The 12,054-nt window shown below is 53.9% G+C and overlaps 1 protein-coding gene across 7 annotated transcripts in view; it reads right to left on the bottom strand.

Annotated features, from left to right (window-relative positions):
- HPCAL1 (hippocalcin like 1) overlaps window positions 1-12,054 on the bottom strand; it is a 121,479-nt gene that overhangs the window by 14,469 nt on the left and 94,956 nt on the right. For 2 of the 7 annotated variants that reach the window (XM_025354126.1, XM_025354131.1), the window contains exon 3: window positions 3,061-3,233. The exons of the other annotated variants lie outside the window; for them this stretch is intronic. The gene's annotated coding sequence lies outside the window, so the exon portion shown is untranslated. The remainder of the gene's footprint in view (window positions 1-3,060; window positions 3,234-12,054) is intronic. 7 annotated transcript variants of the gene reach the window in all.

Below are 12,054 nucleotides of genomic sequence, written 5' to 3'. Positions count from 1 at the left end.
CCCCCCAGCAGGGGACTGGAGGACCTTTCTCCAGGGAAGTGGAAACTTCAGCCTGTCCTTGGGGCCTGGTGCCCGGCTGGGTGCTCGGTGTATTCCAGGCTGTCGGGCCCTCTGAGTGCCGAATCCTGGGCTGAGCGCTGGGATGTCCGTCCCCAGTCACCAGCTCCCTGAGGGGCTTGAGTTATGGTGTAGGTATGCCCAGGATGGGGCATAAAAAGTGAATAAAGTGGGGCTCCAGAGGAGTCACTCATTCCCGGGGCACTCGGCGGCTTGCCTAGAACAATGGCATTTGGAATCACAACTGAATGACAAGGAGGATTTCAAAGGCTACAGGAGGCCCGGTCCCTGTAGGTCACATCCAGGGGAGGACGCAGTGAAGATTCTAGGAGCTGGGAAAGTGGGGTCACTCCTGGCTAGGTCACTCCTAGCTCCACCTTAGGGACAAGGGACCGAGGCTTTGGTGGAGTGGTGGGCTGTGGACACAGGAGGTCTGAGTGGAGAGCCCACCTCCTTCCTGTTGTCCTGTAACCTCCCCTGGGCCCTTTCCATGCCAAGACGGTGCCAAGACCACAAGCAGCCGCAGAGGCCGCCCAGGGTGCTGCCGGCTGGTGTCCAGCGCTCTCCTCACCCTTAGACTTGCTCGCCAGGACAGCTTCGCAAGATGGCCTCCCCACTGGAACTTTCATGAAACTGGTAAATGGAGCCCCTGAATGCCAAATGAAGGTGACGGCCGCACACACGCGCCCAGTCACTCACTGGGATGGCCAGCGTGTGCTTATTAACAAGGGCCCAGATGAAACATGTAATCTGAAGGACCTCATTTTAGCTCTCTCCCGGAGGCTGTCGGGCCCGACACAGGCTGCCTCACAAGAAGCGGGGGGCGGGGGCGTGCTGCATGCCGCTGTGACCCCTCTTTCATTCATTAAGCAAAGGAGCCAACCTTATTGGTGCCTGGCTGTCTAGTAAGACGACTGAGAAAAATCTAGCCTTTCTGCAGGGACAGAAAGCCACCACTCACGTTTCCCGGCAGAAACGGCCACCTGGCTCCAGTAATTAGGCAAACCCAGCCTTTATTTCTCAGGAAGTCTTACTTTCATCTCTGAGGAGGATGGTGGGGTAAGGAATGGGGGACCCAGGGGAGGGCAGTGTATTTGAGAGCAGAGCCATCTCCTGCTTGGCTTAAAAAGATTCATATTCAAGCAGCGCTCGGATCAAACTAGTAACAGTTGTCTGAGGGCATCAGAGATGATGTTTGAATTCACGGTGATGGAAACACGAGAGAGGGAGTTAATGCGTCACTCAAAGCCACCTCTCTGGTTCTCAGTTACCCTGTTATTGTTCTTAATCTGCTAAATTGTAAAAAAAAAAAAAAAAAAAAAAAGAAGAAGAAGAAGAAGAGGAACAAGGAAAGAAATGTAAACACGTAGCGGGGGAGCCCTGTGAGGAATAGTTAACCCAGAGTCGGTACTGTCTGTACATTAAAGCCTGTTTAGTGGCATAATTCTAGCAGCTGCTCAGTGAGGCTCCTGGGAACCGATGGCTTGACTGTCCTGTTGCTCCCACCTCAGTACCCGCTGACGGCATTGGTTGGCATCTCATCCCATCGCTCCGAGATGCTTTCATCAGTCAGATCTCCGAAGCTTGCCAGGCCAACCAGACTCTGAGATGCTTTGAGGGAAGGCAATCAGAGAGGTGGGGAACACCAAATGCTTATGAAAGACCCAGGCTGGCCTGGGTGCCGTGGCTCACACCTGTCATCCCAGCACTTCAGGAGGCCAAGACAGTGGATTGCCAGAGCTCAGGAGTTCAAGACCAGTCTGAGCAACATGGTGAAACCCTGTCTCTACTAAAAATATAAAAAATTAGCTGGGCGTGGTGGCATGCACCTGGTAGTCCCAGCTACTCGGGAGGCTGAGGCAGGAGAATTGCTTGAACCCGGAAGGTGGAGGTTGCAGTGAGCCGAGATTGTGCCACTGCACTCCAGCCTGGGTGACAGAGCAAGACTCTGTCTTAAAAAAAAAAAAAAAAGCAGTCTCAGGAAAAGACTGGAGAGGCGTTCATTGTGAATTTCAAGGAATCAGAGGGCTCAGCCCATTTGAGATGAGAGCTTATTCTGCCTGGGGTGGAACAGGAAGGTGGAAGGCAGAAGGGGCCGGTGGAAGACAAGCAGGTTTGTGCTCTTTCTTATCTAGCATCCAACCCAGTTCTTTCTCTCAGTGACCACTGGACCCACACAGCTCCTGCAGCTAAGCCCCTCTCCTAGGGTTGACTGCATTTTTCAGAGCAGCTCGGGCCTGTGTCCTTCTTTCCTCCAAATAAGCAAGTGAGTCAAGTTGCCTGCAGCCTTAGCTTCCCGGTAGTTCTCCAACGAGGGGCCAGTTCTGCCCCTGGGTGATTGCGGGGAGGCTGTGCCGGCTGCCAGGACCCAGGTGCAGGGAGGAGCCGATGCATCTGGGACCATCCAGGCTGAAGTGTGGCTGGGCCGACACTAGAGGGCGCTGTTGAACAGGCTCCCAGGGTCTGAGCTGAGATCCCGCCCCTCTCAGGTGCCTCCGCGTCTCCACCTATAAGCTATGGCTGCTTTGTCCACTACGGTCACCACCAGCCACACGTGGCTAATGAGCACATAAACGGTCGCCAGTCTGAACTCATATATGTGCCCCTAGTGTAAAATACACGCTGGATTTTGACGACTTCATGTGGGAAAAAAAATGACAAAATATCTCATTAATCCTTTTTCTTTCTTGATTACATGTGAAATGGTAAATGATACCATTTGGGATCTAATGGGTTAAATCAAACAAGCTTTAAATTTCATCTTTTTTACTTTTCAGTGTGGCTATAGAAAAAGTTACAATCACACAGGTATGTGTCTCCTACTATATTTCCCATGGGCAGTGCTGGGTAGAAGCAGCATTCACTGGGTGATACCAGGGACCCTGGATCTGGGGCCACCAAACGGGGACTCTTCAAGCTCATTAGCATCCTGTGGTATCCTTTATTTATTCACTTGTTAGTGCCCTTGAATGAAAGATCATGGTGTTCGTATTTCACAGTTACCTGTGAGTCCCACACGGTTCTCTTCTCAGCAGAGAGAGCTAGCCTGAGAACGCTGCCAGAGGCCAGCTGCAATGAGGACCCCAGGTCTGACCCCAGCTAAGGAATGAGGCTGGTGGGGAGGGGCCGCAGAAGGAAGAGTTTCCTCCTTCTCTTTGGAGCTGGAACAGCCAACCCTGCTGAGTCAGCTCTGGGGAAAGAGGTCAGTAATACCTCTAGAGTGACAGTTCCAGGGTGTGCCTGCACCTAAACCCAACCCACTGACTTACAGCTCGTTTCTGGAGGCCTTCCTGAAAGCTGTTGCATCACGGTGTTTTGCCCACTGGATGGGCTCCAGGCCAGTGACCTGTTGTTGAGAAATCAACTGAAACCTTCCTGACTTCTTACCCATTCCCAGCCTCTTAAACTCCTCACAATTCCTCAAAGCCTTACAAGAAAAACATAACATACAAGAAGAGAGAGAGAGAGAGACCCAGCAGGGCATAGAAATCCCCTCCCTCCACCCATCCCTCCTTCTTTTCCACCCTCTCAAGGCCGAAATGCCCTAAATTAAGCTGGCGAGAAGGAAGAGGTGGAGAAATGAAAAGGGAATCCCCAAGAGATGTACTTTCCCTTGCAGAAACTGCTACTGTGACAGGAAGAGGAATGTGTGGGTGGCTGTCCCTGCACTCTGTGCCTCTGCAGATATGAGTTCACCTGTGTGGCACGCTCGCCTCAGCCACCCAGCCAACCCCTACTCATTCACCAAAGCCCAATGCAAAGGCCACTCCTCAGGCATGCCTTTCCCAGTCCCTACAACTGCTCTTCCCTTTGAATTCCAACAGCATTTTTCTAGTATGAACTCAGCTTTGGACACATCACTTATTTGTCTTTTTCCTTCATTAGACTGGGAGCTCCTGGAGGAAGGAGAATCCTTCATTTGTCCCAGTTGGAGAAGCTGCTCAGCATGTTCCAGCCTCAGGGCCTTCGCACCTGCAGTTCCCTCCACCTGTCTGCTCTTCCTTCCCCTCAATGTCTGCCAGGCTCACTCCCTCCAAGTTCATGACCTTGCTCAACAGTCATGGGGAAACCTCCTCCAAGGCCCCACCTCAAAGAGCATCCACCCTCACCCTCTAGTCCCTCACCCTGACCCCTTTCCCAGCATTTCCTGCCACCTGGCACTATATTTACAAAATCTCTTGACTGTCTGCCTCTTTTTGTTCACCACTGTACCCCCACAGGGCCCAAAACAGGGCTTGGCACACAATTCAGTCAATATGTTTGAATGAATGGTTGTGTATTCCAAGGGCCTAGCATAGTGCCTGAGCAAATGAACAAAGGAATGAGTGAGTGGTTCTTTTCTAGGATCCCTCTTGCTCTAACATTCTGTGACTCTTCCAGTTTTAGGAATGGCTGGAGGAAGGTCAGCGGTTAGGATGGTCAAGTGCTCTGCTCAGATTTGAAGCTCCAGACGGCACATTCAGACTGGGTATTCTGGAAATCTCCGTTTTCTGGCATGGAAACAGCTGCAGCAGAGTAGAGCTTTGGGGGCATGCCAGATTTGGGGGTTCCATTCATCAAACTGGTGCCAAACTCCTTCCCAGGTGAACACATCCCAGTTCTATGGTCCTCAGCCAGGGGGGTGGGGGACAGGATGGGGGACTTCCTGTTACTCTCCAGCAAGATCATTCCCTGGACCCGTGTGGCATCATCACAGAACCAACATCACTCCAGCTTGAGTCTTTGGGGAGGAGCTCTTTGAGCTGCCTCCGCAGCAGAGAAAGGGAGGTGCGTGAAGCAGACATACATGAGCCTCTGGGGAGAGCACGGAGAGACAGGAAAAGGGAAACGCCCAAGAGAATGCTCCCATTCCATCCAGAACCCTAACTCAGCAGGAAAAGGAAGCTCAAAGGCAAGACCAAAATGAGGCCACAGACTTTCTGAAAGCAACCCCCGACCCACATACGTCTGTCCCTGTGACGGTTCCATGTTTCTACAGCGGTGGAGGGTGCCGGATGCCAGGCGGGGAGCAGAGCCGTGCCAGGGCCAAGCTGAAGCGAGCCCGGTGGGAATCTGGGTGTGGAGTACTGGCCACAGAGCCTGGGACTTCCTCTGCCCCCACCCAGCATCTCGCTTTGAAGGCGAATTTGGGGCTTTCAGTGACAGACCCCAGAAACACCAGGATGCAGTGGGAGTGGGGTCTCTGAACTGGTTCCCTCACCCACACCTCAGTGGTTCCCGAGTCCCGTTCCATGCTGGGTGTAGGCACACATGGATGGATGAGACACAGAGACCCTTCCTGGGGCTCCTTGAAGTGACTCCCCCCACACATGCCCATGAAACAGCGGTGATGGGCATTAAGAGACTTAATGCGGGCCCAGGAGCTCGGGCGCAGGGCACAGAGGTCAGCTGGGATGGGACAGAGCTGAGGGCTGAGCCGAGGCTTAAAGGTTCCAGGAGTTCTCCAGGTGGGACAGACAAAGGAAACAGTGTGTGCCAGGGAATGGGGGCAGCGAGCACTGAGTCCTGTGGCACTCAAGCCCCACACGACGAGGAGTCCCCACACGCCACAAAGGACTCCAGTTTCAGTAATGCTGGAAGGAATGACTGAAGGAATTAGTGCGGAGCATGACTGTAGGAGAACGCACGTTGATGACAACAAGGAGGGGTGAAGGGGAGAAACAGTAGAGGCTCAGCGTGCCCACCTCCCCACTAACCGGCAATGCTCCATAGAACACTGAGAATAATTCTATTACTGTTCAATCACACAATAAAAGCTCAAAAGTTGAAACAACCATGTGAATCGCCCAACTTCCCATTCGCAGGGACTTGGCGCATACCGCAAGCCAACTGCTCTGTGGGAGAAAATGTAAGAGGGCACAGCAGGCTGGAGATCCTGAGGCTTTAGACGCTCCTTCGTCAGTCCCTCTAGATGTGACCCTTCATGTAGTCAGCCAGAGCTGGCGGGGCGCTGCTCCCTGCCCGAGGCCCCCACCCTGGCTTGGCTGTGCTGATGACGCCTGGTGATTTGGTATGCCAGCCCCCAGGCGTCTTGGAGCGCATTCTTCCTGGCTCTTTGTGCCAGCTGCAGAATGACTCAAGCACTGACCCATGCCTGGGTGGGAAGATCCACACGTCAGATGGCAGAATCCCGTCTGCAAATTCCACCCTGATGTTCCGGGCCAGGAGGCGAGCAGCAGCCCTTCCCCAGGGAACCACGTCTCACCCTAGCAGGGGCAAAACTGAGACTACGGGGCCAAGTCTGTGTCGAGTGCCTCAGCCTGCCCTGCCAGCAGCCCGCACGCAGCACCCCCTGGAGGGGCCGTGGAGGGACAGGCAGCTCTTTCAGGGTCCCGGAGCCACGTCCTGGAGTCAGGCCAGGCTGGGCTAGAGTTGCCAGTGTCAACGCTCCAGACCCAGCCTGTTTGCTCCTCTGTAAAATGGCACCAGAATGCCAGCTTTGGGGGCCTGCAGCCAGGATGGGGGTGTATATACGAGGGGTGCTGCTGGAAGCAGCCCGCAGACCCAGGGGCCCTGCTGGGGGCTCTGCCCAGCCTGCCTTGTCTCCAGCCATAGGGTCCTGGCTGTCTCAACTTCTCTGGGCCTCATTTTCCTTGACTGTAAAATGGGAATAAGGGTCCCTGCCTGCAGGTTCTACTGAGTAGTTGTGAGGATAAAGGGAAACGGAATCTATAAAAAGGAGTGCCAGTTGGAAAGCACCAGTCAGATGCCTGGGGTATTGGCGCAGCTTTACAAGAAAGACGGCAACCTTGGGAGCCGATTCCTGACACTGAGCACAGCCTGGCGGGAGGTGGGGGCTGCGGCCTGGGCTCGGTGGAATCTCTGCACTGCCTGGCAGGCCCTTCTCGCTCGGCATACCCCAAGCAGCGGCATTAAAACCTGGTCCCGAGACCCAGGCGGGCAGAGAGCCTGGGATCATAGTGGCCCAGACACATCCAGCTGGGGCAGGGTGAGCGAAATTCCAACTCCTGTTCTTCGAAGAGAAAATAAAGAAAAAGGACAGAAGAAGCCCAGCATGCCACAGCAAGGCAGAGCCCACTCGGTCCAAGATGCAAGAACGGCCCAGCCCTAGGACAGCAAAGGGGCCCAGGATCTGGGGGCTGCTCAGCGCCTGCTGGGCGTGGGAGTGAGGCGGGGTCTACCTCAGGGCATGAGGTCCCTTCTCTCATCTCCGGGGAGGTCTGTGGCTGCTGACTGCTTTGGGTCTGTTTAACAGGGAACACAGCATCCTGCTGACCAGCACAGGCCGGGCTTTCTGCAGGATTTGGCAGACAATGTAGGAGATAGTCCCAGACTTACCCGGAGCACTGGGGCTGATACGTAAGCTCTGCGGGGCTGGGAAAATACTCACCCAGCAGACAGGGTGAGGGGCATTCCAGGAGGAATCCACAGTGTGCTGGGAGGCAAAAGGGCATGGCTGGAGAAGGGCTCGGGGGGACATAGCTGGGGAGGAGGCCAGAGTCTGGCTGAGGTGGGAGCTTGTTCCAGTCCCAGACTTCATCCTGGGGTGCTTTCAAAGTATGCAGGTGTCAATGACACGCAGGTCCAAACTTTTGGGGAGACAACCACCAGCAAGTAAGTTGTCCCTGCTACAAACCTCTGGGCTGGTACCTCTCCATGTACCTTCATGGGTAATAAATGGACAAATGATAGACAACATTATGGAGCAGTGTATATAGCAATAACGAACAAACAGAATATGGAACAAAAGGGTAGATTAACAAATGCAGAGTGTGGGGAGGAGAGGCAGCCAGGAGAAGGAAGAGAAAAATACCATCAAAACCTAGGAATTCAGACCAATTTCTTGAATGGTAGTTCAAATTTGTAAAGTCCGAATCAAAAAAATACCTGAAAAATTGCCTCTGAATTCTTGATCGGGTAAGGACTGGAAAGAGTGGGCGTTTGTAATGAACGGATAAGAACTCTTTGTTGGCCGGACTCGGTGGCTCACGCCTGTAATCCCAGCACTTTGGGAGGCTAAGGTGTGCGGATCACCTGAGGTCAGGAGTTCAAGACCAGCCTGGCCAACATGGTGAAACTCCGTCGCTACTAAAAAGACAAAAATTAGCTGGGCATGATGGTGGGCACCTGTAATCCCAGCTACTCGGGAGGCTGAGGCAGGAGACTCACTTGAACCCGGGAGGCAGAGGTTGCAGCGAGACAAGATCACGCCACTGCACTCCAGCCTGGGTGACAGAGCAGGACTCCGTCACACACACACACAAATAACTCTTTGTTATGAGGGCATCATTTTCAACTGCAGAACGGAGCTGGTGGCCTGGGTGGTGGCGGCTAAGTCACACACCCTGACGGCTCTCTTTCCTTATCAGGGTCCAATATGCGGTTGGACAGTGTGGCCCCTGAGGTATGAGCTAGCTCTAAAAAACATCCTCGAGAAAAAAATTTAAAAATAAAGAAAAACACATACATAAATAGAAAACTTTTGAGTCCTTCCCCAGAGGAGGCTTCCAGAGCACCTGAGGAGCTGCTCACTGAGCCAGGACTGGTGTCCCTCTCCCTGGACCTTGTTCGGCAGACCCAGCTGCCTCCTCGCTCCTATCTTAGTAGATGGTAAAAAGCTACATTTCTGCCAGGTCCCTGCTTGAGAAATGGCGAAACTCTCAGTTCATGAGCCCCAAAGGAACTATTTGCAAATGTTGAATTCACGTGTCCCAAATGAATGGGGTTTGGCCACATTGTAAGGTATCTCGGGTGGAAACCATTTGTAAGAAATACCATTGTAAATGTTAGACTGAAGAGGTGTTTGTGAGACACGTGTCCTCCCTGGGGTTTTGCGCAGTCTGCATGGCTCTGTCTGCAGGGCAAGGTCCACCCTCTGCCTTGCTGCCCACAGCTGAGCTCAAGGTGGGAGGGCTCCCAGGTGCCTGCCTGGTGTCCACACCAGCACACCCGTCAAAAACTTTTTCTTTAATTCTCTTTTAAATTTGGAAGGGAACCTCCAGTGAATCGTCACATGTATTATTTGATTCATGTTTAATACCTCTGGGAAGCAATAAAAACAGGAAGTCATTCTTAATAAAACGGCATCAGCCCGGCTGAAACACTAGGCACAGGAAAGGTGATGTTCCAGCTGCCCTCGGTGGCCCCAGCAGCTACAGTCTGGAGTTAACTGTTGGCAAGTGACTTATCCATGATCACCTAGGCATCTGACTCATAAGACACTGTGTTTATAATCAGGAGTGGGGGCAGCTCATAAAAGCCACTCTTTGCTGTCTTTAGTCTTTAAATCACAGCACCAGAAGCCACAGATTCTGCAGGGAGAGTTGTGGCAATGCACTCACCCATACACACAAAGGGTAATCAACACGCACTCACGGAACACCTCTTAGGTTCAGGCCACAGTGCTAAGCACTGGGGAGACACCGAAGGGTAAAACGCCCTCAGAGCGCTTCCAGTCTGGTCGGGAAGGCAAGACAGGGACTCCTTCTTTCCTTCTCCTACCAAGGTTCAGTTCCTGGCCGGGCGCAGTGGCTCATGCCTGTAATCCCAGCACTTTGGGGGGCAGAGGTGGACGGATCACCTGAGGTCAGGAGTTCAAGACCAGCCTGGCCAAGATGGTGAAACCCCGTCTCTACTCAAAATACAAAAATTAGCCAGGCGTGGTCGTGGACGCCTGTAATCCTAGCTACTCGGGAGGCTGAGGCAGAGAATCGCTTGAACGCGGGAGGTGGAAGGTTGCAGTGAGCCGAGATTGCGCCAGTGCACTCCAGGCTGCGTGACGGAGCGCGACTGTCTCAAACAACAACAACAACAACAACAACAAAGGTTCAGTTCCTACTCTGAGCCTGGCGCTGAGCTTGGGTGCTGGATGGCAGAGGGAGGCAGCATTCCAACATGGACCAGCAGCCTCAAGCCTCCAGCTTCCCGGCTGGGTCCCAGTTCTCTCCTGACCCTTTCCCAAGGACAGAGAGCTGGGTGCCATTTACCCAGGGTGTGGCTAGGAATAATCCCATAACCAATTATTAGCACAGCGCCTGGAACACAGGAAGTACACAGTAATTGTTTGACAAGAGGCAGGAAGGAAGTCAAAGAGGGAGGGAGAGTGAAGGTCCGGCTGATCTAGGGGCTCCTTCCAGACAACCTCCAAATCCTCTGCAGATCTGGCCTCGGAACAGTGGATCTTCAGCCCCCGGAGCACTGTCTGTGCATCCTCCGACAGCCCCATCAGACACATTCTAACCCAGATAGTCTCTAGCCTCAGCAAAAGAGCCAGTTTCCCAGAGACCCTCTGGGGGCCGAGGAACATCCAAAAGAACAGATATTTGCTAAACATCGTCTATGATCCCAGCGATTACTTCTAAGCTAAAAATTTGCACATGGGGTCTGAGAAGTCCAAGAATATTCTAGGGGGTAACTGAGAGAAAATGTGTAATCTGGGCTGTCCCAGAAACACCAGGTCCTGTGCCTGGGGTGGTGCTGGATACCTCGGGAAGGGGAGAAAAGATCACTGTGGACTCCACCTAGAGAGGCCAGTGACATGGGTGGGGAGGAGCCTGGCTGGCTCGGACCTGGCCTGGAGACCCGGGGCCAACAGGCAGCAAGGTCAGGGGAGCGTCATTGTGCAGCCTCGGCTCTGGCTGCCCATGTGGCTGAGCAGACTAGCGGGCAGGTCAGCTGCCCTTCCTTCCACCTCCGCCTGGCATCTCCCAACCAGATGGGGAGCCTGGGCTGATCTTGCTCCTGTGGGATCTGTATACAGCCCCTCACACAGAGCCCGACACGGAGCAAATGCTCTGGGGACGCTGACGGCCAGGATTCCCCCGCTAGGCACCTGGTGGTCCTGCCGAAGGGCCAGGACAATGTCCCCAGCCCTCCACTGATTCCAGGGCAGATGAGAATGCTAAGTTGTGCCTGCCCACAATGTGTGTGTCTGTGTGTATGTGTGTGTGTGTGTACATGTGTGCAGGCACGTGTCTGCCCACAATGCTTGTCAGACAGGATCTGCTCTCTGTGGCTGAGGGCTGGAGGGGACGACCACAGGAAGTGATACTGCCAAGTCATCCCAAGTCACCCTAAATATAACCCTCAACATACAACACAGGAGGACTGTCCCTTCCCCGCTGCCTTGCCTCATGACCAGTGTCCGCCTAGGAGGGCACTTCCAGAAAAGCCGCTCAGATGGCTCTCTGAGATGCCCGCCTGGGATCCACAGCCTGGCCAGCACCAGAGGGGAGGCAAGCCTGGGGTTCTGCTCTTCTGGCCCCAAATCTCCATGGCCCTGTTCATCTAACTTCTTCCAGAAGAACTGTTGGCTACACAAATCACTATGAGCAACAATGATCTCTTAAGCCTGGGAGGAGGCGTCCTTATTTAAGGGACACAGAGGGCCACCATATGGTGGGACTCTGGCTGCGCTGAGATGCTGCTCACACCTGTCTTCCTCAGTGGTCGGGGTTGCCAGCGTCCTGCCCCTCAGGTGTGACCCACCAGGACCTGGCTGAGCCGCCTGCTCGCCCCCTCCTTGCCACAGGTATACATCTGCCACAGGCCCTTTGCACCAGCTGCTCCTTAGCTAGAAGCACGCCCGTCCCTGGCCTCCTGCAGGCCTTTGATCAGCTCCCATCTCAGGAAGGCCTTCCCCAAGCACTCTATCCAAAACCGACACTCATTCTTTATCCCCTTTCCAGCTTGATCCTTTCTCTCATTTCTGTTTTATTGAGTTCACTGTCTGTCTCCCTTTGAGTGGAGCTCAAAGTCCTTGGGGCCAGGTTTACTCTGGCCCATTCTCCATCAGAAGCCCAGAGCCTGGAAGCTTGTCTGGCACAGGGAACATGCTCCATGAACCCACCTCAAGGGAAGGAACGCGTGAGTGTCTGGGGGCGTGGAGAGGGAGGCCGGTAGGGGAGGCTGAGACTCGAGCCTTAGTATGCAGGTGCTGCTTCTCCACTGCCCAGGGAGAGGTCTGCTGTACACGACTGAGGCCCGGGGCAGAGAGAAGCGGAAGGCCCTTCCACTGCCCATCACCTGACCCACAAC

Source organism: Theropithecus gelada, chromosome 13 (genome assembly GCF_003255815.1).
Source record: "Theropithecus gelada isolate Dixy chromosome 13, Tgel_1.0, whole genome shotgun sequence".
NCBI lineage: Eukaryota > Metazoa > Chordata > Mammalia > Primates > Cercopithecidae > Theropithecus > Theropithecus gelada.
This window is presented reverse-complemented; position numbering and strand designations above follow the sequence as displayed.